A 26,553-nucleotide genomic window follows, 5' to 3' on the forward strand; every position below is an offset into this window, starting at 1 on the left:
ATGGAGATGACAGCAGGATGGCCTCTAATAATGGGATATAGCAAAAGCTCTCCAGCCTGTAGGTTCAAATTTAGCCAGGGTTTACAGGGCCTACTATCTAAGGCTCCTAGGTCAGCATCAGAGCGTTCTCCACAGAAACATGTGCTTCTGCTGACCAGGTGTAGGTCCTTTAAAAATGATCCTGTGAAGTGGTGGTTTGTACATGGCATATTGAGCTCTTTGAGCTGGAAAACCAGGGTTTTGATTCATCTGCTTTTGGGGGTATGTCTGCTCTGCATGTTGCAGTTCAGTGATAACTGAGCTAGTCTAAGGAAGGTAGCTTGGGTACCAAAAGCAGTCTAGCCCCAGTAAAGAGAGCTCTGTACAGGCTAATTAACCATATTTCTCAGTTGGGTTAATTGACCCATACTGAGCTCTGTGCTTCTGCTTCAAGTAGCCAAGCTAGCTCATTCAGTTACTTCACAGCATGGGGCAAAAAGACAGGTTTCAAAAGCTCACATCTTTAATAAATGTCTCTTTGCTGAGCAGGCCAGGAGTTGGTAGCTTGCAGAATTTTGGGTATTTTGAGAAGCTGAAGGAGGCTACCTTCCCTTCTGAGAGTGGCCTGGCTCTTTATTTGGAGAAGTATAAGTATTTATGATTTTCCATGTAGTTTTCCATTCCCTTACAATTACCGAATGTCAAAGAATCATGCTAAAATTGCATTATTAAACATTAAAGTCAGGAAGTTATGAAGTCAAGACTGCATGAGCTTGCCAGAAAACCCAGTCCGTGGTTACATGCTGTTTCTCAAATAATATGATATTGTATGCAATTTTTCATTGTTACTGGTTGTATCTATTATATTGCCTGCTTTAAATTTAGCATCAAGCTTTTTATGATTTTTATTTTTATTTTTTATAAAGTAGATGTAAGCAACCAGCCAAACAAAAAAAACTTGTTTTTGCCAGTATTTACAGGTCATGTTAAAAAAAGTGAACCTTTTATTAGCAGCTGGAAAACCAAATTTACAGCTTTAAACCAAGAAAAGCCTGGAAAAATTGGAGGAAAATTAAGATTATCACCAAATTTCTGAGTGGGCAAAATATAAATCCTGATGTCATCTTAATCTAGGCAGATGGCCCATTAAAGTCATTCAGAGTAAAAACTGCATGGCGAGCTGTTTTAAACAACATGCCACAGATTTAATGTGAAACAAGGCATATATGATGGTATGTACAAATCATATAAATATACAGCAAGCTAGCTTCATAATCACAGACTCCTTGTGTGAATTGCACCTACAGAACCTTATGCTGCTGTTTAAGAAATTATACAGTGCATGGCTGCTGACTAAGCCATGCACTGCCCACAGGGCATTGCTCTGCTTGGAGGAGGGGCACAGAGTTGCACTTCCTGAGTAGAAGCTCAGGGAGATGGACGGTTTCTGGATCTCACCAGTAAACAGCAGCAGGAATCTGGAAACTACAGGAAAATCAGCATTCTGCCCCTATAAAGGCAGTCAGATCTGTTGGTTGATGTATGAGGAGCTATTTTCCTGCCTTCTGTAAGGTGCAGTGGGGATGCTGCTTACACTGGGAATTGTCTGTTGTTCTGGGAACATGCGAAGGGATACTGTGCTCCCTGCTGCCCAGGGAAACAAATGGGAAGTGTGGGGAGTCTAATAGAATAGTCCATGCACTTGAGCATTCTGGCATTTATTTTAAGCAAAAGTATGTGCTGAAACAGTTAAATCATATGAACTATATATCTCAGTTATCTCTTTACTGACACTTAAGAACATGCTGGAGTAGTTTTATGTTTCTCTTCTTATTAAAACTAGCAAACACCCTTTTTGGGTAGAAAGTGTTAGTGGTGGCTCTATAAAGGTCCAGCGTACATATGCAGAGTTTAAGTGATGTTGAATGTAGCTTGCTCCAAATTTTGCAGTAACAAAATTGCAAACACATTTTAAGCCTATAGGGGGCTCAGTTAACTAACTTATAATAATGCAGCCTGTATAATGAGAAATATATTTAATATTGAAATATACTGTTTTGTAGCTGTTTGTTTATTTTCTGAATATCAGTACTTTGTTTGTGGGTTACCAAGCTTATCTAGGAAGTACTATAGTCCTTGCTGCCCTTATAAAGCACTTATGACTGAAAAAGTAGAACTTGGGGGCAAACTGAGAAGTTGTTTGCGATTTTAGATGCATTGATAGCACTTCCTATTTTAGAGGGAATACTGCAAGAAATTGGCATTACCTCTAAAAACCATAATGATTTTTCTAAGGTACATCTGCCATAATTAATACCCCAATTGAAATAGTCACATAGTTAATTATATGCATGTCTTCTTATGAGCAAGGCCTGAAATAGGCCTTTTTCTTGCCAGGGGCTCATGCAAATCCTTATTCCCCAAACCCTTAGTCTCTCTGGGTTTCATTATGCTTGGACTCATCCTCCCTTGAGTTCTACAGCACAAGGGAGGGTGCAACGTGGATCACAGCTGCTTATTCCCTGGGCTAGCCAAAGGTGAGAGCTTAAGGGAGGCAATGAGGAATATCTTTGTTCCTCCCCAGTGACATCCCTGGATGATAATGGAAGAAAGTTGCTTGGTTGTGAAGGGATATATTAATAGTCCTGTGTCTAAAGCTGGAAGCTGTAACGTCAGGCACCTGTATGTCAGTTGAAAGGGCATATTTGAGGCTTTTCAAACCCAATGTTGGACCATGTGACTTTCCTGTTTGAAACCAGTCACTAGTTCCCCTGGTTTTCAGTCTCTTGCACATCTTGTTTTATGCTAAACCTCAGCTCATTTATTTCTGCTGCCATCATTTCCCTTTCTCTGCCTAAACTCTCCTGCTTAAGAACCCACTGTGTAGCCTGATCACATTCTTGCCTTCTACCCCTTTGTTTGGAGAGTTCTTGTTCTGTTTCCTACTTTAAAAAACCAACCCTGTTGTGTGAAACTAGACAGTAATCTCCCACAGTGATACATTTAGCACATTTCTCTTTCATTAGTTTTAAATTTAAACTGGTTGCTCTGCATATTTGACTTCTGTGCTGTTTAATGGTATTTAAGTTCCCCATTGTTTTCTTGTTGCAGAGTTGCCAAGTACCAAGTGATGAGACTCCAAAAGTAATCAGTTTGGTACTTGTTGTATTTGCCTCTTCCTTATACTCCGGCATTTGCCTCTTGGGTGTACTTTTGTCATTTTCAGATTTTTTGACACAACCCTGGGGGCTAGACAAATGCAACTTTTTTTCTTTAAATTAATGTTATCAAGATTCTAGGAGCTGAGGCTTTAAGAAAAAATATAAATACTGTAAGGCTCAAATTTCCAAGAGCTGGCAGCACTATTGTTCTCTTCACTTGTCCCCACAACTTCATTAGGCTGGACAGTGGTTACTAGCCCTTTTTTTCTGTGGTGTAGAGCAGGGTGGTTCTTGTACACTTGCAATGCACCATACATGCCTTACTATGGAAATAATGAAATAAAAAGCTTCTTGGATTCTAAACTTTGAGACTTTCATAGCCAAAGATGTATATATTTTTTATTTGCACTCCTTTCTCTGGTTCTGCAGAAGCATCAAGCATAGCTTGTGATTAAACCTAGTTGATGCTTTTGTAACACAGCTGATTTTTTTGTGCTGTTTGTACATCTCACAGAACAACATAGTTGCAAGAATGTTACAGAAGGTGAGCAAGAGAGTTTGGGATATTGAACTATCAAGTTGCTAACAGTGGGTGCCAGTAGGGATATTGGGTGAAGGCAGCACAGAAGCTATGAATTTGGGCCTGCTGTTAAAAATGGGTGTGGATTGCATTTCAGATTCAGTCATAACAATAAAAATGATAATACTTAGCCTCATCCAGCACTAAAAAAAGACTGGTGAAAATAACATTAACCCCACTTTATGAATGGAGAAAAAAATATAGAAAAATGAAGTGAGTCCTTCAAAATCATGTCACACATTTATGGCAGAGGCTGGAATGGAACCCAGCCCATGACTCTTGTGATACCTGGAACAAATACCTATATCCTGTAGGAAGGAAATCAGGTAAATAGCAAAAAACTATAGTAATTTCAGGTTTATATGGGCTAAGTACAGACAGCAAAAAGCCTGTGGAATCAATTCAATCTATGTAGCTTTCTCTAAGCTGTGTAGATTGGACTGTTAACCAACAGAATACATGTTCACTTACCAGTTGGCCAAGGCAGGAAAATGCCTACTCTGGCCAAGGCCAGAAGGCTGGGGTAGGGCCCTGAGAAAATTGCAATTCTGAAGACTGTGCAGAAACCACAATATTCACCCTACACCACAATTTTTAAAGGTTGCAAGCATAGGCAGCGGAAGGCTGGAGCTAATGGGGACCTCAAATGCAGCACAGAGGGCCACAGGGCAGCCCGGGTATGGGCTCTGGGCAGCTGCCGGAGGGTGGGGAGGGGTGTACACAGACAGACATGAAGCCTGCAGGTGGCTGGGATTGAAGTCAGATGGTATACAGAGCACTGTCCACCACAGCAGGTACATCGGGGAGGGGGAAGAAGAATGGGCGGAGCCCTGCGTTTGGGGGTGCTAAGACCCACTACCCCCAGCCCTCCACTGCCTATGGCTGTGTGCCTGCTTGCTGTTGGTGAAGTATAATTTTTCACAGAATATTTATGGAACTACCCAAACCCATTTGCCAAGATCAGTGTTAGTTCTGTGAACGCTCCGTGAAAAATGATACTTTGCCCACACACATGCAGCAAATTTTTGACAAGAAATTTGTGATTTTCTCAGGGCCCTAGGTGGGGGCCACTACCACATACCTCCCAGCTCTGCCAGGCTGTGACTGCCCCAGCCCCGCCCCGCTTGCCAGCCCCTACCTGTCAGCCACGAGAGGAGGGGGGAAGGGACTTGATACTTCCTCCAGCCACCCAGCTGGTGTCTGCACAGTGGGTGTGGGGGAAAGCCATCAAGGCGGAGCCTTTCTCCCCCACAGCATGGCTCAGCCAGTGCAAAGCACCAGCCCTGTCCCCTTGCCAGCCCCCCTCCCATCAGCTGTGGGGGGACAGCTGAAGGGAAGGAATGAACCCCCTCTCTGGCCCCATAGGCAGAGTCTGCACAGTGGGGGGAAGCTCCTGAGGATGATAGATGTCGGGCTGGTGAGGTGATGGAGCTAGAGTGTTTGGGACTCAGTGGAGCTGTTTTGTGGAAGAGAAAGGCAGGGGCTTTTCTTTCCATAACATGGCTCCACTGGGTAGCGAATGCCCCAGCCCTGCCCCGTCACCAGCCCCCCACCTTTAAATTATCATCCCCAGGGGCTTCCCATCCCGCCTACTGTGCACAACCCAGCTAAGGGGCCAGAGTGGGGGTCCCCAGCCCACACTGCAGTTGACAGGCTTACCTGCAAGGGGGCTTAGTGGAGGCTCCAATGCATCGTAGGATGTAGGGGAATTGAGATGTACCTTGTTTCAGGAGGAAAACTGAGACAGAAGTTTGGTAGACCAGTTTAACCAAAATCAGTTAAGTCTAATGCTACATCCATCTAGGTCTACCTTAAACTGGTTCGGCCATTTTGAAGCTAGTCGATTTGCACTGAACTTCTGTTCTGTTACGGGTTTTAACCAGTTTGTGATCACTTATCTCACTTTATGTGTAATATGTGTCCCTAGCCTTAATGTTTGATGTCTACAGAATAAGGAAATGTTAGTATTCTCTTGTCATGATTCACTTACTAGGATTTTTCTGGCCTATATAGGAGAACCTAAATACAAGGAAAATCTGTGGATGAGAACAAATAGGTAATGAGGGAAATAAAGTAGAATCCAGGCAATTTATAGCCAGGTAGTTTGCAGGGCACTTAATTTACGGTGAGTTGCCAAATAAAGGACAAATTGCATGGCTGTTTGCTGTGGTTTTTACTGCAAAGAGTACTGCTTTTCCACTCACCTGGAGCACCTCATTGGTCCCCCACAACTATTTGCCAACACTGTATAGGAACTCCAGCTGATTCACAAAACCTCATCTTCTCAAGGACTATGAAAATCAACTCTAACTATTGGGGGTTCTTCTGTATTCAAGTTTTGTAATAATCTTAAAGCCAATTGTTTACTTAAGCACTTCGTCAAAATGCAGCCTTTCCTAAAATTGTTACTTATTGCCGAGACAAGAAATACACCGAAATTAATTCCTGAAGCAGGTTGTTCTTTTATGATTACAGCAAAAATAATTGTTTATTTTTTCTGAATTTTATTTTTTGTGAATTATCTATGAACAGGCAGAATGCTACTGCAGCATAGATATTAAGTATTAATAATAACTTCAGTTTCCTTATTATTCTACATTTTTCATGCAGCCAGGCATGCAAGTATTTTGCTGCATACAAGTTGTTTTCTAGCTATTGGCTTTAAGTTGTGACTCTTCGTCATTAGTGGTGGTTGATGGACTGGTCACTCAAGTCAAGTGGGATATTTTCTGTTTCACAAGACTGGCTATTCATGACCATCCTTCCAGACAAAAAAAAAAAATGTATGAAAGTTGATTGAAAATGAATGAAGGGAAGGGAAAATGTATTGAATCTTCTCCAATTTTTTTCAGTATTCACTGAGTGCTTGGTAATAGCAGCTTGTAAGGCAGGGGTAAGCAAAATACAGCCCACAGGCCAGATCTGGCCTGTCAGCTGATTTGATCTGGCTCAGAGGTGGGCAGTCGCCAACCTACTGAATCTGGTCTGTGGGTGGTCAGTGGCTCCTGCCACCGCATGATGCTGGGGGGAGGGAGACTGCTTCCACCCTGCAGCATCAGGTATCAGCTGTGGACCTGTGTAGGGCTTCTGTCATAGTGGGTGTGTGGTGGTATGGGCTGTGGACTCTGTGGGCAGGATCAGGGGTTTGGATGCAGAACCTCCTGGCAGCGCCCACAACAGGTTTGCCGCCCTCTTGGCAGGGTGGAAGCTGCTGCCTGGAGCCCTGACCCAGAACCTGCCAACTACATCAGCTGTGGATCCAGGCAGGAGCTGCTGCCACTCTGAGTAGGCGGCAGTGTCTCTTTCTGTTTCTTCTGTTCTATCCATGTCTCTCTTCTTTCCTCCCTCCAGAACCTGACTAAAGCTGCAGTTTGCCAGGAGCCCTGGCACTCCCCTGTAGACCCAGGCAAGAGCTACTGCTGTGCTGAACAGGCAGCAGCATCAGCTGTGACACTGCTGGCAGGTTACGATGCTACAGCCTGCCCAGCATGGCAGAAGTTGCTGTCTGGGTCCTCAGCTGATTGTTGGAGCTCCTGGTGAACTGCAGCTTTATCTGTATTCTGGAGGGGGGGGAGGGAAGAGGAGAGAAAGAGAGAGAGATGAAGAAAAGTGAGGGGGGGGGAGAGTGACGGAGTGAGAGAGATATATGTGGCCTTTGACAAGTACCCAGAACTCATAGTAAGTGGCCCTCCAGCCAAAATAATAGCCAGCCCTGCTGTAAGGATACTTTGCATGACTACTGAAACAGCATGTAATGAAGCACACACTGCCAGTAAACATTCCACTGTCTCCCTTTACAGTATTTCATTTATGATTAAAAAGCATTTCCTAGAAATCACAGCCCTTTGCTGATGGAATCCATAAAGTTGCTTTGTTTTGCTACAGATAGGCTGGTGTTTTGTGCATTTTTGCTTATCCATGTAAGTGTAGTTTAGGGGTTTGTTTGTTTATTTTTAATGACACTTAACACTCAGCAAGCACCCTCCATAAAGAAAATGAACCAGAACAGTGTGGCAGTTAACTGAAAAAAATATTTATCTGTCAGGCCAATACATCCTGATACTTACCTCAACAGAGTTCAGTATCTACTTCTCAAATCCATTTTACACATGAGCAGATCTTAGGTGCAAAGTGATGAAGTCACTCTTCAAAAGTTGCACAGTAAATCTTTGGCAGAGCTGAGAGAGGTGGGGCTGGAATTGCAGTGAATTGCTCCATTCATTGTCTTTTGACCAGTTACATACCATGACTTATTTGGCATCTCCTCCTTTGAGATTTGTACCGGTAGATTGTTTATTTAAGATGAGTTTATTTAAATACTGTAGGTTAATGCTGAGGATATACATATAACAGACTGTTTTAATGCAGGTAAATGAATCTTGTTATGTGAGGACGCCGAAGAAGACAGCAGCTACTAAGGGGAGGAAGCCACTCGTGTAACACTCAGGTAGGAAGATTCCTGTCACTAGTTAAAGGGTAAAATAGGCTTTCTCTCTTTTCCAGAAAGTGCACTGTAGTTGATGCTTTAGCCAGTGATCTAGTCACATTTATGGTTTACCTGTTCTTTTAAAAAGCAGTTTTACGTGGTCAGTTGATTACAATGACATATCACTGCAAGCAAAGCCCTCACCATAAACATTGCTTGGGCTATCCCTGGTATATGTCTGTTGATTCTAGTGTACAGCACAAACAAATGACTCTTTGCACTGGAGATTCCAGCCATAAAAGAGAGCAATAATATGTTCTACATGATCCCAGTAAACATGCACTTCTAGTAACATATTAAAATTCTCTTAGTAGAACTAAACAGTTCCATTAAACCGTCACTACAACATTGTTTTTGGTATTTCATATCCAGGTTTAGGAGGAACGAAGAGTACACAAGAGTTAATTTTTGTGCTTATTAGACATTTTCTTTCAAACTTGATTTTCTTCCCTTTCTACCTATCTTTAAGCATTTCATTACATGAAATTTATGTAACAAATGGTTGTTCCATTTTTGCCTTTGGCTTCATGCTCTTAGTTTTGGGACATTTCAGGAAATCTCAAATGTTTTTATGATCTGAACCACATTTTAATTATCTTGTGGACCATCTACTCTTCTGGTGAATAATCATTGGTTACCTATAGATGTGCAATCAAAGTAGCATTAAAAGTGACATTCTGTTTTAATTAGAATAGACCAGCATCACCTCACCATCACATATATTAAGCCCCCCTCCCCTCCCACCCTTTTAAAATGGCCACAGGGGCACTTTAACTAAAGCTTGTCAAATGAGCTTTATTTAAAGTGCCCCCATTGGCATTTTAAAATGTAGGAGGCTTAATACATGTGACGGTGAGCTGTTTTAATTCGAGTGGCTGTTGGAGAAAATAGCCCCTCCCCACCCCTGACATATATATAGGCACCCTTTCGTTCTATTCCTAATAATGTTTCTGACAATTACTTATCTAGGGTAATCAAGTAACAAATCATGAAACATTTAATACTTTGAATGTTTGTAATACAATTTTAGCCATTAGAAATGAAGAGGAGTCATTTCCATGTGGCCATCCAGTTTTATGCTGAGCATCAGTCAATGATCAGTGGACTGTAATTCAAGAATCCACTTCCAAAAAAGATGCACTTAAAGACCAAATAGGGTTGTGTGTGTGTGTGAACACACTCACATATGTATGTATATTTGTAGATATTTGCATGCATACATATGCATCTATATAAAATGATCGTGAGATTTAGTTTCATAGTTTCTAGGGTCGGAAGGGACCTGAGTAGATCATCTAGTCCGACCCCTCGCCGTGGCAGGAAATAATACTATGGACAAACGACCCCAGCAAGATGTTCATCCAACCTCCTCTTAAAAAACCACGGGGTAGAAGCCAGCACCACTTCTCTTGGAAGGTGGTTCCAGATCCTAGCCGCCGTGACTGTGAAGTAGCACTTCCTGATATCTAGCCTAAAACTGCCCTCTGCCAGCTTGTGACCGTTATTCCTGGTCACTCCTGGCAGTGCACGGGGGAATAGTGATTCCCCCAGTGCCTGCTGATCCCCCCTGACTAATTTATAACAGGCCACTAGATCCCCCCTTAGCCTTCTCTTTTGGAGGCTGAACAGGTTCAGGTCCCATAGCCTCTCCTCATAGGGCCTGCCCTGCTGTCCCCTGATCATGCGGGTGGCCCTCCTCTGGACCCTCTCCATGCTGTCCACATCCCTCTTGAAGTGCGGCACCCAGAACTGGACGCAGTACTCCAGCTGCGGCCTGACCAGTGCCATATAGAGGGGGAGGATCACCTCTTTGGACCTGCTTGAGATGCATCTGTGGATGCATGACAAGGTGCGGTTGGCCTTCCTAACTGCCTCCCCACACTGCCGGTCCATGTTCATCTTGGAGTCAATGATGACCCCCAGATCCCTTTCCACCTCCGTGCTGATAAGAGGGGAGTTCACCAACCTGTAGGTATGGTGCCGGTTGTTCCTTCCCAGGTGCATCACCTTGCACTTGTCTGTGTTGAATCCCATCCTATTCACATCCGCCCACCCTTGTAGCCTGTCTAGGTCTTATTGAAGCCTGATGCTTCCTTCTAGTGTGCCAACATCCCCCCACATCTTAATGTCATCAGCAAATTTGAACAGGGTGCTTTTTACCCCCTCATCCAAATCACTGATGAAGATGTTGAACAGTGCAGGCCTGAGGACTGAGCCCTGCGGAACCCCACTGCCAGGTTGAGAAGGACCCATCCACTACCACTCTCTGGGTGTGGCCCTCCAGCCAGTTGGCAACCCAGTTGACTGTGTGGGTGTTGATACCACAGTCCCCCAGTTTTTTTATGAGAACGGGGTAAGAGACAGTGTCGAATGCCTTCCGAAAGTCCAGGAAGACTATGTCCACTGCTACCCCTGCATCTAATGATCTGGTAATCTGATCATAGAAGGCCACCAAGTTGGTCTGACAGGACCTGCCATTGATGAACCCCTGTTGGTTGCCCCTAAGCATGCAGTCCCCTGCTGGCCCCTCCTGGATGTGTGCCAGCATAATTTTCTCAAACAACTTGCCAAGGATCGAGGTAAGGCTAACTGGCCTATAGTTTCCTGGGTCCTCCTTCCTCCCCTTTTTGAAGATGGGAACCACGTTGGCCCTCTTCCAGTCCTCTGGGACCACACCAGAGCACCATGAGTGCTCATAAAGTCGTGCCAGGGCTCCTGCAATGACCTCGGCCAATTCCTTTAGGACTCTAGGGTGGAGATCGTCCGGGCCAGCTGACTTGAACACGTCCAGCCCCTCCAGAAGCCCCCTAACTAGTTCCACGCTAACCTTTGGCCCAGGTGTGCCTCCCCTGGGGCCTGAGGGGGGCCCAGCAGGGATGTGGCTGTTCTGGTCCCTACTTAGGAAGACAGAGGCAAAGAAACCATTAAATATGTTAGCTTTGTCGTCTGGTGTGATGACCAAATTTCCCAACGCGTCCTGCAAGGGCCCCATGTTGCCCAGGACCTTCTTTTTGCCCCCTATGTATTTAAAAAAGGACTTATTGTCCTTAATCTGAGAAGTTAGTCCTAATTCCATCTCTGCCTCGGCCTTCCTAACTGCCCCCCTACAACCCCAAGCGACTGCAGAATAGTCATCCCTGGTGATGACCCCTTCTTTCCCTTGGGTATACGCCTCCTTTTTAGCAAGGAGACATTCCCGGATGCTTTTAGTGAGCCATGGAGGCTTGTGTGCTCTCCTGCTCCCTTTGATCCTCATTGGGATTACCTTCCTTTGGGCTTGGAGGATTGCCTCCTTGAGGAGCAACCACTCTCCTTGGACATCTGTCTCCTCTCCCTTCTGGGACCTCAGTGCATCCCCAACTATCCTCCTTAGCTCGCTAAAGTTTGCCCTCCTAAAGTCTAGGGCTGCTGCCTTACTGCATGCCTTTGTCACCTTGCACTGGATGGTAAATTCCAGCAGGCGATGATCGCTGTTGCCCAGGTGGTCAAGCACCCGCAGCCCCCTCACCAGGTCGTCACCTGTGGCCAGCACCAGGTCCAACAAGGCGTCCCCCCTGGTGAGGCTGTGCACCTCCTGGGTTAGATGGAGGTCCTGCACTCTGTCTTAGAACCTACGTGAGCGGTCAGACCTGACTGACTGCTTCTCCCAGCAGATATCTGAGAAGTTCAGGTCCCCCATGACTACCACATCTTCAGCCTTCACTACCTCTGTGAGCTGACCTAAGAATTCCTGGTCAAGCTCTTCCCTCTGGTACATTTCTCCCACTGGTACATATTGCTGAGGTATAGGTGGTTTACCTAATGGCCTGTGTTAATCAACATTTGCTTTCTAACACCACCTCTAAACTACAAAGGGGAAAATGTTAAGGATCAATATTTAGAAGACAAAGGCAAGGTTCTAGTGAAAATATTCTTCTACCAGTAAATGCCATCCTAGCTTTACTTCTGATAATTAGAAATATTTCTGACATGGCCACTGGAGCACATCAGTAGTATGTCTGCCATTTCCTGTGCTTTTGTAAATTTTTGTGCTTTTTAAACTAAACCATATATTCTGCTGACATCAAATAACTGCAGCACAATTCATTCTCACTTTGATACCTTGTATTAATACTTTTAAATACCTATACAATCACTTACAACAGTGGAAAGAGATTATTCCAGCTTGTATTGTAAACTAGCTTGGTCACACTTAGCCAGACTCGCGTAAAGCAATTCCTAGGATGTATTTTTGCAGGGGAAGCTTTAATGATAGGACTAAGAAATGGTGCAGAACAAGAATGACAACCCTTCTTTAGAATGTACCGAAACATCTGTGTAGTTCTACTCTAAATAGTGTGTTTTATTTTATATCCAGGTTTGATCATGGATCTAAAGACTTTAGTATTTCAATATAAAACTGTGTCCAACTACGAGCCATAACATGTAGCCCGATAATCTTTAAACACAACTTAGTGTTAAAATCAGACAGCTTAAAATCTACATTAGTTCTCCTTGGCTTTGGATTCTGGCTGAAAGCAGGGGAAAAAATCTCTTTTCTATTCCATGAAGAAACTCAAGGGAAAGAAGTTCCTTGCTGTGCCTTCAGGTCATGTGGTCTCACTGCTGTAGAGTTGGAATGTTTGCTATGGTATTTCCGGAGGTTTCATAAACACACGGGAGGAACAGCATCCCCCTCCCTTTCCCCTCTCTTCCCCAGCACAAGATTACTATTTGGGTGTTTTAAGAACAGACAGTTAGGGTTTCTGATACAAACTATGCAAGTCAATTTGAATATGCACAGAAAAAAAGAAAAAGAAAAAAACAGAAAAGGAGTCAGGATTTTTTAAATTGTTGTTGCACTTGTTTATAGGAATAAATCAGCTCTTACTGAAATGCAGTTTTTGACAAACTACATATTAAAGCAAACCCCTCAGTTCAGATGCTCTTAACAATTCAGTTTTGGCATGTGTCACCATCAGTGGCATTCTGTTATCTGACTTGATAGCTGTCATCTTGCAAACTAGAGTAATGCAAACAAAACATGATCACTCAAACAAGGTTACAGTGAAGAGCCATCTAAGTCTTGCTGTTGCAGTGTAGAATCCCCAAGTCAAATTAAGAGCGCTGAATTAGTTCTGGCTCCTGAGATCCTAGAATTAAGATTATGCAAACCTACCCTTTCTAACAATAAGACTAGCACACATTCCTTTTGAGACCTATAAATACCAATCCAGACTGTGATGGAGTGTCAGAGCCACAGGATGGGGCCATTCCACATGAGTGACTAGTTGGGGAAAGCTTTATCACCACACCACCAGCTTTACTGATAAGCAAGATAAGTGATCAATTTAAAGGCAAATGCATTGGTCCCATAACAATTGGAAAAGTGGCAGCATATGCCATGGTGGTTGTCTGTATTACAAAAGTACTCTGCTCCCAAGACCCAGTGTTGAAACAGCTCGCAGAATTTTGTAACTGAGATGTATACAGCAATGAAGGACCATTCTTATCCTGAGATTATCATATACAAGCATCTTGTTGGCCAAGTAATTTTCCTTCAGCAAATCTGGACTGAATGCAGTAATTCTCTAGACTTACCTGAAGATGTGTTTGTGGTTTTTTTTATTTTCTATGCTTATTGGAAAATCCTAAATATGTTCCATGAATGAAGTGTTAATAAATTTAAGAAGTTATAGTTAGAAGTGTTCCTGATGTTTTCAGGAATTTTTGTTGGGGAAAGAACCAAAAATAGGTTTTCAAAACCTTTTATTTCTTTGAGTTTTCATTGAAAAACTGGAAATTCTTGAAAGAAAATATTTTTTTCTGTGTAAATAGCCATATTATAAACCAAAGGTCATTTTTCATTCTGTATTTTGACCACTTCTAGAGACTGCCATGAAAATTAGTTTTTCTGTCAAAGCTTGTCCATTCTGAATGGTGGGGGAAAAGGAAGTGTTAATTGTCCTCATTTTGCAGATGTGGAACTGAAGTAAAGAGAAATCAATGACCAGATTTTAAAAAGTATTGACATGTTATTCCAAAAGGGATTGAATGCCTGGACACCTTTTTAAAAAATTGCCCCCATTGACAAGGTCAAACAGAAATCTCTCTGAGTTTGGAACTGAATCCCTAGCTTCCTCAACCCAGATCAGCCCATTAACCACAAAGCCTTCTTCCTTAGTAGTTCATGTATAACCCTGTTTTTGCACATACAGTCACAATTACTTTATTAAAATTGGAATGTCATCCTAAATACTTGATAATCTCAGGTTTGCCTCTGCTATTAGCACTACGCACCTATGGCTCATGTCTTGGGCTTAAGGAGAAAGAGTTACAGGCAGAGGAAGCCTCTTTGATCAGAGAGGAACCTTACGTGCAAAAAGAAGGTGGATGAAAGGAACTTTTAGATGGTAAGATGAGAAGGCAAAAGGAAATGCAGAATAATGAAATCAAGGATTGGATAAAAGCAAAGGGCTAGAGCTGTGGCAGGGCCAGGGAACTGAGACGAAAAATAGGAGGGAATAAAAAGAGAAGGGAGGTAAATACTAATTTAGAGCAGAAGTAACTTGTCTTGAGAGGAATAATGTACCAAACATGGTGTCCCTTTTTTAATGCAGGATGGCAAAAAAAACACAGTAACTCTTGGGGACTTGCTTCCCCATTTTCTTTATACTTCGTAAAATTATATAGAAAGATTTTGGGAAATGCTTACTTGGCCACAGTGTCTTTTTTTTTTTTTTTTTTTAAACTCTTCTGTCAAAGTTTGAAATCTATCAGTTGCAGCTGAAGCCTCCCTTGAGCCTAATAGGTAATAATTCTGTTGTTTTCTTGGACACCTTCACTCATTGCAAGACTATTTCCATGACAAGATAGTAAAATGCCAAGTGGGCTTTAGGAATGGAGCGTTCCCCATATTTTTTTTATCCTGCTAAAAAGGTTTAGTTGAAGAATCTAGGGCAAACTTCTGGGTTCTGAGGATTAAACTGTATTAAAGTTAAGTCTGTTACTCTGCTAGTGTGGTATGGTCTAAAGAAAGAGTACTCATTGGCTTGTGACTAGAAAATCAATGGGTGCCTGTAGATGTGCTGGGAGGCTGCTCCAGTGTGCTATAGTTGCAGGTGTCAGAGCAGACTCAATTAATTGAGACTCTCTGCCTCTCATCTATCAGCATCCTCACACTTCAGAATGGTGGTGGGGTGCTTTAAGTAAAGCTTGTTTGATGAGCTTTAGTTAAAGCGTCTCTGCCCCCATTTTGAAGCATGGGGATAATGATACACAAGACTGTGTAGGCACTTTAATTGGAGTGGCTCTGGGAGCTACTCTAATTAAAGTGACTCTCCCCCCCAAAGCGCATATAAAAACACTTGGAGTGAGCAGATAACAATCTGCAGATAATACTAAATTACTGTGGACTTCTACATGTAAAAAGACTTTTAATAATCAGATTAAATAAACATTTTCAGAACTTTAAGCATACATTTCCTTAAATCTTTGTACAAAGGAAGTGTGTTCTTTGGTACAGCATTATCTGCCTGTACCATGTTTTTCCAAATGAACACAGATAAATGAAGAGAAATACCAAAGGAACGCGGTATCTAGTGAAACAGAAGAAACTCATATTAACTTTGTATGTGTGTTGTCTTCAGTACTGTGTTGCTATGTGTCACACCTTGCAAGGTGCCAGTTAACAGCAGGCAATGGGGGGAGATACTGACACAACTCTTTAGATGATGCAAACATTGTGTATGAGCTTAGTTTCATGGAAGTAAAATGTTGCAATGCTTTCCCATGTTTCTTAGTTTATTCTACTGTTCTGTGAGATCTGTTTCTTAATGGGAACACCAAATGGAATTTTTGCTGTTTATTTTAAAATGGAAAGTTCAACTTTTCCTCCTAAGGACACCTGCGCCTTCATAAAGAAATCTTATATAGAGCAGGCCAAACAGATTGATGGTTGAAAATTGCTACGCTGTCTTCATTGGATTTCACAAAGGAAGTTGGGGCTGAAGTGTAATGAAAAATGTGACTGTTTACTCTGGGTTTCTGAAGTGGTGAAGCCATACCAACATATAACTGCATCAATGCAGACATCCTGATACAGATATGCTACAGGTTTGCCCTAATTTCATACTGTCTGGGGTAAATTTATCCCTGATAGCACATCAACAAAAGAACTTGCATTATACTGTGCGAAAGGAAAAACCCAGTCAGGACAATCCCTAAGTTTGAAGTATCTTCCTTCTTTGAAGGCGACGAAATAAAAACAATTTTTCAAATACTCTGTTTATCATCATGTGACTGTACAGGAGGGTTATTACTGCATCCTTTACTAGAAAACATTTTATGTTGATATGGAGAAAATCCAAATAAACTTTCATGGCCTTTTAAAATATGCTTGCTTGCAATATTCTTTGCTGTATAGAGAACTATTTCCAAAAGAAATAAGAAACTGAATAAAATATTTTTTGTTTAATATAAAAATATTCATGGCGAACTGGCTGCATTTTTACCTCTCTCTCCTCCCCAATCTTATCAATCTGTTCAGTGTTCCATCTATTCCACCTACCAGAAATTTTTTGGGGTGTTATTTATAAGCTTGAGATTTACATACTTTAGTAAAATGCATATTGAAGGAAGTGAAAATTATGTGGTATAATTTGTGGAAATTCTATGTGTATGTTTGTATTTAATTTGTATATTTCTTTCAACTTAAACTAAAAAGTGTATTATAAATATGTGGACCAAATCCTGAGCTTGCTGAAATTAACTTCTGTTCATAGCCACTAGAGGATCTTGATGCATCTTGTCAGTATGAATGAAGAATTAACCAAAAATAAATAACTGTGTGATAATATAAAAATGCACAAAAATATTTCTGCATGTGAACATTCCATAGAATAAATTTAAACTAATTACTAGTTTCTCTCTTCAAAGTTGCTAATGTTAGAAAATTAAAGCTGAAGGTTTTCCACACCTTTTTTTGCCTTATATTGAATGCAATACAGTTTTCTGTTGGAGGGCTTTAAACAATGACATGTATTATCTCATCATACCTTATGAGCACCAGTATCAAGGCACAGTTCAAGTTTAATCTTAGCTCTCAATTTCCTTCCTTCGTATATATCTAAGTCTGCCTCTTAACAATGCAAACTAACGTAAGGTTTCCTCTAGGTTCATGAAAAAGATGGGGTGGGAGGGGAGAGAGGAAAATCATATTAATGACCTCCTCATTTAAATACTAGCTTAAGTCCTAGGTTTAAGTAAAATACCTACTAATACACATAAATATATATCTCTAAATATATAAATATCTCGAAACATATAGACTGCTGGTAAATGTGGGAAAAAAATCTGGTGCTTTACTTTAAACTTGGTGTGCCCCTGCCCTGAGCCCAGCACATGCCCAGAAGAGGCGTCACATTAGTTGGACCTGGCTTACTCAATGTCTGTATAGATCTGGCACTTTAGTGGGGAGGGGAGTTGGCACTTTTATGTAAAAGGTGATTGAATCAGCTTTAGATAAAATCACCAACAAGCTTATTCCTTCCGAGTCCATAAAGTGTTACTTAAGGTGGCTGTCAATCCCTGCATAACTGGTGTTCATCTCAGGGAAGTTCAACTATTTGTATTCTGCTGAAAATGTTTAGCTTACTCTGCAGAGTATAAAGCCCATACTAGATATCCAGGTAAAGGTTTGATAGGATCTGATATGCAATCCACACAGCTGTTCTTCCTACCATGCCATATGTGCATGGCAGGAGGTATGATTGTGGGATCAAGCATCAGATCCCATTACACATTATTGTTGGTATTATTGCAAAGGGATCCTGGGCTCTCTCTGCACTGGCAAAGCGCAGACTTTTTCAGCTGACAGGACCTGAAGACATAGGGATGCACATGGCCTATTAATGGCATCATAGGAACCATCCACAAATTTGTTCCACATCTTTGTGGAATAATTTTGTAGCTTATTCCTTTTTTTACGGCACCATTAATTGCTTTAATGTGTGGCCAGGTTACAATTTAAGATGTGATTACACTTAAGATGTGATTAAGTAGCTAATGTGTGGCAGGGGCCTAAGATTTGCAAAAAATATTTTCTTTTAGTAGAGACATGACAGGTTTGAAAGAGGCTGGACCATGTTTTAGGGTGTGGGGCACCGGAACTGCTATTGAATGAGAACAATACCAGTCCGGTATCCCACGTCCAGCAGGGACCAGTTCCAGATCCTTCAGCAGGAGGGTCTAGAAAACTTCCCAAGCATATGTAAGATATCTGCCCCAATTTAATACAGCTTTATCATGTCCCCTCATATTCATCTCTTTTCTTGTGGAAATGTCTCCTTTCAGTCTGTTGCAGGATTATTTTTCTGTCACTGATAATTCTCGTTAATTTTCTCTGCCTAATTTTGCCATATTCTATTTAGATGAGGTGACTAGTGCATTCTACACTACCGAAGGTGATACTGCACCATCGATTTGTATATCAGTGGTGTAAAATGCATTTTCTGTATGTCATCCATCAGAGCATGTTATGAGATTTCTTGTTTCTCTGAACTCATTCCACCTTTGGTCTCTTGACTGAGACTACCACAAGGCTGCCTCATGGGTGCAGTTTTCCTTTGTTTGGTCATATCGATACCTGCTTGCTAGGAACTAGACTGAGACCATTGAATATCTGTCAAATGGTAATGCCTTTCAGTCATTACCATCCTGGTTCAGATTTGAACTGATGACCTTGAGGTGAAATGCTTTCCATTCCCCAGAGCCATCCTCTCTTTCCACCCTCTCAGCTGTTTGTCTGCTGTCTTAGCTCTTGTGCTTCTTGGGACGTTCCGAAAGTGCTGCATTTCTTCCATTTGCTCTTTGCAGCGGTACTAGTAGGCATTCAAAGCACTTTAGAGTCTATGTGTGAGCAGGCAATGAAAAAAAAGTAGGCACAGGATAGCAGACATATAAGATCAGGTATTAAAGGAGTCTGACAGTAGCTAGAAATTGTATTTGCAGGGAAGGGAACATATATTGTGTCTAGTTAGTTGGATGGATAGCAACGATACTAATGAACAAAGAGCATTAAAGAAGGAAAGGACTAATTGTTCCAGATCCCAGTTTACCACCATTAATTGTTTACATGTCCTGTATTAGGTTATAGTATACTTTCTGTTATTCCTTATTTTGTTATCAAAATACATTATTTTGCTTTATATTTTCTGGAACATATTCCTTAAGTTAATTTAACATGTTTCATTTTAAGGGATGTGAATAGCTCACTGTTTTAACTGGGGAATAGAAAAGCAAACTGGTTTATAATACATGTGTAGTAATGCAGAGCTCCACTTAAGGAAATTTTGCTTCAACTCTGCATCCTTCAAATATTGTGTAATAATGCCTGGGCTTGTCTCTTAGCAAATTTATGCACCTGAATCTTACATTTACCTTTATCATTCTCTGTTCCAAAGTGGTGCTGTCACTTATGAAAAAACCTAAATATGTAAAATACTCATTAGAAAAAGGAATTCTATAAAAAGAAACTGTAAAGCCAGAGTTAGTGTAATAGGGTCTGGAAAAATGGCTCATACTAGAGCTTGCAAACCACATCCTCAGCTGGCATCAGCTCTGCTGATTTCAATAGGCTTACCAGCCAGCACACGTATTTTCATCAGCTGAAACTGTGTTCCTCAATACATGCTGGCAGTTTTTGGGAAATCTCCCAGTGTTGCCAGCCTCAATTTAGCTCCAGTATAGATGAGACTTGCGTGCGTGCGTGCGTGCGTGCGTGTATGTGTGTGTGTGTGTGTGTGTGTGTGTGTAAATTTTGATACACCTAGAGAAAGCAAAACTAGTTTCTTCTTTTAATAAAATCACAAAATCCTTCATCAGCACATATCAGCTTCTCTGAAATTTGCCTCAGTTGTTGTTAATTTATTTCTTCCCTCCAAAGTATTTTCTGTCACCCACAGATCCTAATTTATCATTGTACTAATTCACTTTATGTTTAAAAGGTCATTTTTCCGTGTGACAGAGATCCTCAAAAAGACGATATCAACTTTCGTTAATTCAAAAATTGCTTTTATGAAGCCAGCTTGGGGATTGTATCTCTGCTAAAGACAAAATTGAATGATGATTTGTCTCTTGGAATTAATTTGACATATTAGCAGCATTGAATAATATTTTGTGGTTGTGTAATTCTGTACATTTCATATTAAGGCTCCAGACATGCTAGTTGCATATCAAGGCTGCAATGAGTAAAGCTATGTAATATGTAAATGACAATATGAGACTCGGAGCCTAACCAGGCATTTTGGTGCCTGGTGCAGGTATGTGCAGATCTCCCCCTATGAACTACTGTGTAATATTTCTTCCATTTGATTTGGCACTCCACAATGTGAGGGTGCCAAGTGCTGGTGCAGCACTAGCACAAACCTTGTTATGGTATTATTAGGAGTCTAGTATTACATTTTGGGTCATTAGGAAAATTTTATATGGATTGGTAGTATCTGGCACAAACAAACACAAAAATTGCACCTAACTTATCAGCATTCTTTCTCTGCCTTAGACCATTGTATCATGTGAGCTACTTGCACTGCTTAAACACTAACTCAAACAGATGTTTACACTGGGAGAACAGAAAGTTGAAATAACAAGCATGGACTTTTGCATAAAAAGTTGGTTGATGACATAATTGAAGCAAACCTGGATTTGTTTTTGCTCAGTTTATAATAATTGGGAAGTTATAAGAAAAACTTAAATAGCAAAAGGTGATATTTGCAACTTGCCAGTGCTGAAGTAAGCAATGCATAGAGTACTGATGATAAGAAGTTTTTAAGTTAAAGCAAATGAACTCATTTAATTCTTCTGATTTATTAGTGTAATGTTAGGATGTTCTAATATTTTTAAAATAATGGTTTGTTTGTTACGTGAGTCTGTTACATGGCTTAATCTTGTAAAACAGCTTTACAGTTACCCCACTTATAATATGCAGTCCTCACCAAGTGTCTGTAGTAGTAATTTTTGTTAATATTGACCAAGAAGACGATAATATATAATGTCTGATGTTTTATTATGATGGTTGCCATTAGAAAGTCAGTGTTTGTCAGCAGCAGCTATGTTGGAATTTTTGAGAGCGTAGGCTTCAACTTGAAATGAAAATACAAGGGGTACACAGATAAAGATTTTCTTAGCTGATACCAATAGCCATATCAGCCGATCCCAGTCTGATAACTGATATTTAGCTATAGTGCAAGGCGTTTTAAACTACTGACATAAACCTTTTTTTGTTTGTTTGTTTTGCATTTATAACACGTGTATATGGGGAGAATCTTCATCTTGAGTCGCAAAAGTTTTAAATTCACCCCAGTGTTACAGGGTGCACAAACAGTCTAGGCACTGTTTCAATATTATTGAAATCCTTGTAGTAAAGTTTTGAAGTGGTGCTTAAGCAGGCCAAGTCCTAGGCACTTGGAACAGAAGCTAATTTTGCCCAAAGCAGAACAGATGGTCATTTCATAATTTGGGTGGGAACTTAGACGTAACTACCTTCAGTTTTTAAACATACAACATGACATCCATTTCTGCTTTATGTTCTCTTGTTAGATGGTTTTAAAGTGAAAGTCAATGTTCTCTCTTCAGAAACTTCCTTAGACAGAGAAGTCTCCAGAGATTGTCTCTCTGGTGACCTCTGATGCTGGTACTTAATCATATGAGCCACCATCGTAAGTAAATACAGAAAACTCAAAATAAGTTATAAACACCTTAATAAAAAAAAAAGAAAGACAAAAAGAAAAGAAATGTACCCCTTTAGAAGCACATGCAAGAAAAATAGTGAAAATAAAATATTGTCTTCCTTATGAAATCAAAAAGTAGTTACTTGTCCATTTAAAAAATGGATATACGAATGCAAATATATAGCTAAACCCCAACATTAGACTTCTTATATTTAGATTTCTTGTATTAGTGGATGTTGTTCTGCTACCATGAAGCAGTGTTGTGCATTTTTAGTGTTCTGAATTTTCAGTTTGTACTGATTTTCACCGATTAAATTCCTTGATTTTTTTTTTTTTATTGACGTTATTCAGATTTTACTGATTCACACCTGTTTTTACTGATTTACATTTGTTTTTCAGTTTGCTCAATTTTACCAGGTACAGAAATAACTGGCTCAAGTGGGGAATGGCTGAGGGGGTGCTGGTAAGGTTTCCAGTTGGATGCAAGGAGGGGGTAGCAGCAGCCACACACGGAGTGGATGGTGCTGGCTGTGCAGGGCCCGGGAGAAAGTCACTGGAGCTGCTGCCTGGGGTGCGGGGCCCCTGGTTCTGATCCCAGGTGGGGCAGGAGCAGCTGTGGGAATCGCTCCCAGGGTGGGCGGATCCCAGCTGCACCCTGGTGTCTCCGGGTGTGGCCCTGCCCTGGGCACTGGGAGCTGCAAGCCCGGCCTCTCTCCCTGCAGTGGGCGCTGCACCCAGCCGCGCCGCATGGGTCCGCCAGGCTGAAGCCACTGCCTGGGGGCGCAGGGCTCCGGGCTCTGACCCGAGGCAGGGCAAGAGGTGCCAGTGCTAGGGTCAGTATCATCCCCCCCACCCCCATATGTCCAGCCGCATGCAACTCCCCTCAGGGAGAAGAGAGCTTTAGGGGGTTTGGGGTGCGGTGCAGCCCAGCAGCTTTAGGCAGCTGGCATCGGCTGCCCCCAGAGCCACCTCAGCAGGGGCTGGGGTGAGGAGGGACAAGCTGTGTCACACCCCGTGCCACCCCAGGGCTCCGCTTGTTCCCACTCATCCCAGCCCCGCTGCAGTGTTCCCGGGAATGGCTGACAGCAGCTGTAGAGGGAACCATAGGTCAGTGGGTGGAGGGGCATGGCCCTTGCTGCTATGTGCACCCTGGGAGGGCCATAGGCTTGGGGTCTGTGCCAGGCTCTTACCAGGGGGCGCGTGCTCCTGGATCTGAGCACTGGACAAGAGCAGGTTGGCACCCACCCTGTTCTTCCTGTGTGCAGATCCGGGGCAACATGCCCCATGGGATAACCTGGCACAACCCCCAGCCCACAGCCCTCCTGCGGTGCACGTAGCAGGAAGAGCCATGCCTCCACCCTGCATCCGCTTACAGTTCCCTCCACTTTGCCCCCTGCCGCAGCCCTGGGAGCAGCCAATGGGCTGCGCTGCACCCCTCCCCCCACCCGTTCCCTAGTCCCAGCCTTATTCCCTCCCTCACTGCCATGGGAACATATTATTATTTTCCATTATTTAAATCATTTTTTTTCTTTTCTTCCTTTTATCCTGATTTCAACTGGGTTTTTATGTTTGGAAAATAAACCCTGAAAATTTCTGGGATTTTTTTTTTTTTATTAAATAAAAACTGAAAACGCAGAACACTACACATTTTCTATGACCAATACGGGTGCATGCTTGTCAGGGTGAAATTGAGAAATTCAGAATAGGTAAAAGCCATGTATGTACATCTTATTTTCAATGCACACTTCTGCTAGAACCAAATATTGCCCTGTGACTTCATGTTACCATGCCAGCTATGTTGTCTTTTCAGTATATTTGCTGTGGTAGGAGTGATTCCTTTCTACATGCTCACATATCAGAGTTAGAGTCTGAGTAATCCAGCAGCTTCCTGACTTAACTGAAGTAGTCCTTCCAGTTCCCCAGTGATAAGTGATTGAAAAGTGTTTCTATCCCTGTTCATGGGATGCAAACATCTGGAATACAGTCGCCTTCAGTGTTCTGTGACATGAACTTTCACTCATCATGGTTGTTTGTATAGGGTAATTTTGAACCACTGCTGACTAGGTATTTGGTCTGGAAACTTGCCATATTGTGCTTAAATTCCCTTGTCTGACTGTTAAAACTAGACTGTAAATGAAGCTTGAGTGGAATAAACTAAATCAACTAGCCCTACAGCTCATTAAGCCCTTATGACTGTTAGGGAGGTAGAAAGCATAGCAAGGCTGATAACAAAATGGCAATGTCTGTATAAGATGATACATATTTAATGCTGCTTACTACAGAGTCAAATGGATGCTACTTCATGTAAATGTGGAGATGGTAGCTCACCTGCCCTGAACTGCCTCGGTGAAATTTGTTGACTAAGTTGTTGAGTTAATGTATCTTTATTTACAGATCAATGGACAGCACAGTGCTATTTTGACATGCAAGAGGTTTCTAACATTGTATCTGAGGCAAAAAAAAATTCCTATTGAAATTGCTAAGTAACAAAAGAGCACGTATTTATATTATTACGTATTCCTTGCAGACAATATAGAAAATTTAATGTAAAAAATAATGAGGATTATATTACTTATCTCATTTAATAATATATATATATATTCATATTTGCTGCTGGTAGGTCATGTGGTGCAATGGGGAGGTGTCAAGAGGTGTTTATTGTGAAAAGAACAGATAGCCACTTTGGATTCCAGTGCCACTATAGCATAACTAATGAAGATCTTTATTTAAAAGCTATAAGCTAATGTATTGATTTATTTATTTAAAAGCTTACAACTAAGCTCTAGTATTCAGTTTTAAAAAACAGGGTTATACTTTTATATGCATTTTCATAATTTTCAACATCCCTAATAGGTTATCAAGCTAAACGAGGTGTATATTCCCTCATATATTTTCCCATTAATATACCTGAGCAATACCTGTTACCATGAATAGGTGTTGGGTGCTATAAGATGAGCAGAAGCCATCTTTAAATAGGTCTGAGTGTTTGCACAGGTTATTGTACAACCTGTGCTGTTCCAAATTGACTTAAAGGAAGGCTTTCTACTTGGAGGACAAACCTTAAGGAGTATCCAGTCAGGGCACTTAAGGATCAGGAAATCCCCTTGGAGTCCTATTTGAGTATTTATCTCCTAGTGCTAAATGTGGGAATGTAGGGATGGTTTTAAGGGAGTCACAAATTATGGCTTACTAAAGACACTGGCTAGCCAGTGGTTTATAATCTGCTGACCTTGTAGGTTTATGTAAATCACCAGAGAGTTTACCAAACTGACTCATTTACTGCATAAAGCCGGTTGGTTTTTCTGGAGAAAGCAGCTCAGTGAATTTGTTCCTTGATTGTGTATTGGCTAAGAATATATATAGCATAACCCAACTTTAAAAAACAAGCAAACAACCCCCTTAACTAAATCTCTTTTTGGTATCTGCTGAATTAAATATCTATAATAAAACACACACAGCTAACTAATTACTGCATCATGTATATAATACCATAAGTTAGCAGCACTGCTGCTATAGAGTCAGAAGCAACTATAAGTTTTCTAGTTCATGGGAATTACCTCATTTTGGATGAAGATGCTATACTTTACAATATGTTTGCTTTTAAACTTTGGCAATCTTACAGTTGACTTTGCAAAATTATTTTTGTAACATACATGAATCCATTATCTTACTGAAACATCACAATAAGAGTATAATCACAGGTGTTCCAATACCGATGCCCTTTGTGTGAAGGCTGAATTAATTATTCAAGTGCAGGGAAAATATGTTGTAAAAGAAAATGTAAAATACAGGTATGTCCTACTGTTTTAGGAAGCCAGAGAAAAATGCTGACAAGAAGAAGTTAGGGTGTTAGTGGCTTTATGCCTTTATCCTTAACCCCCCCCCCCGACACACACACACTTTAATGTTCTTTAAATTTACTATTAAAAATTGGGCAAAATGGCAGAATATCGCTCTTTGATTTTGTGTGAGTGGGGAGAGGGAGAGCAAGCAAGACAGCATTATAGACATCTTTTTAAATGAACCTGTTGCTGGGAAAAGTTGACCTGCATGAGGGAGATGATACTTCTAAGCATCTCCACCACAGGACACACAGTGACCTTCACTGCAGGAGATTAGAAAAGTACAAAGAATTTAACTAAATATGTGGAGAAGTGGAGGCAGTAAGATCAAAGAAGAAATGGAAGGGATTCGAAGGACGTTCTGGGTAGAGAACACAGTATAGTACCTACTTCTCCAAGGAAATACCAGTTTAGGAAGATTTGCCAATATGAAGCCATGAAAGCCTCATTCTTAGTTGTAAGCATGGAGGTCAGCTAAATAGCTTGGGAGAAAGAAAAACAAAACAGTGCCATTGAAGTTGTGGTATAGGTTCAAAATGAGAAATTCAGAGGGGACAGCTGATCAGAGAAACTTCAGATAATGCTTTCTGCTCCAAGAAAGTGTTGGTAGAATCAGTGGGTGTTGCTTAGGCTGGGCTCTGCCAGAGGTATATTTGGACTGGTTAGCTCAGGCCATCAGACCACATCATTAGTCTCAACTTGAGCCTTGCTGTAAAGTGATACCCAAGTTATTGCCTTGATGATGTCATTCCTCCATACTCATTGCTAGGACTTCTGAGGAGATAGCTTATGGCTTCTT

The 26,553-nt window shown here is 41.4% G+C and overlaps 1 protein-coding gene across 11 annotated transcripts in view; it reads left to right on the forward strand.

The window, feature by feature from the left end:
• Nucleotides 1–26,553, forward strand: part of ZMIZ1 (zinc finger MIZ-type containing 1) — a 519,894-nt gene that overhangs the window by 183,614 nt on the left and 309,727 nt on the right. For 10 of the 11 annotated variants that reach the window (XM_090058559.1, XM_090058560.1, XM_090058558.1 and 7 more), the window contains one exon: nt 8,089–8,167. The exons of the other annotated variant lie outside the window; for it this stretch is intronic. The gene's annotated coding sequence lies outside the window, so the exon portion shown is untranslated. The remainder of the gene's footprint in view (nt 1–8,088; nt 8,168–26,553) is intronic. 11 annotated transcript variants of the gene reach the window in all.

The sequence above is a fragment of the Crocodylus siamensis genome, chromosome 7, assembly GCF_052110815.1.
Source record: "Crocodylus siamensis isolate JL-2025a chromosome 7, ASM5211081v1, whole genome shotgun sequence".
In the NCBI taxonomy this organism is placed as follows: Eukaryota; Metazoa; Chordata; order Crocodylia; family Crocodylidae; genus Crocodylus; species Crocodylus siamensis.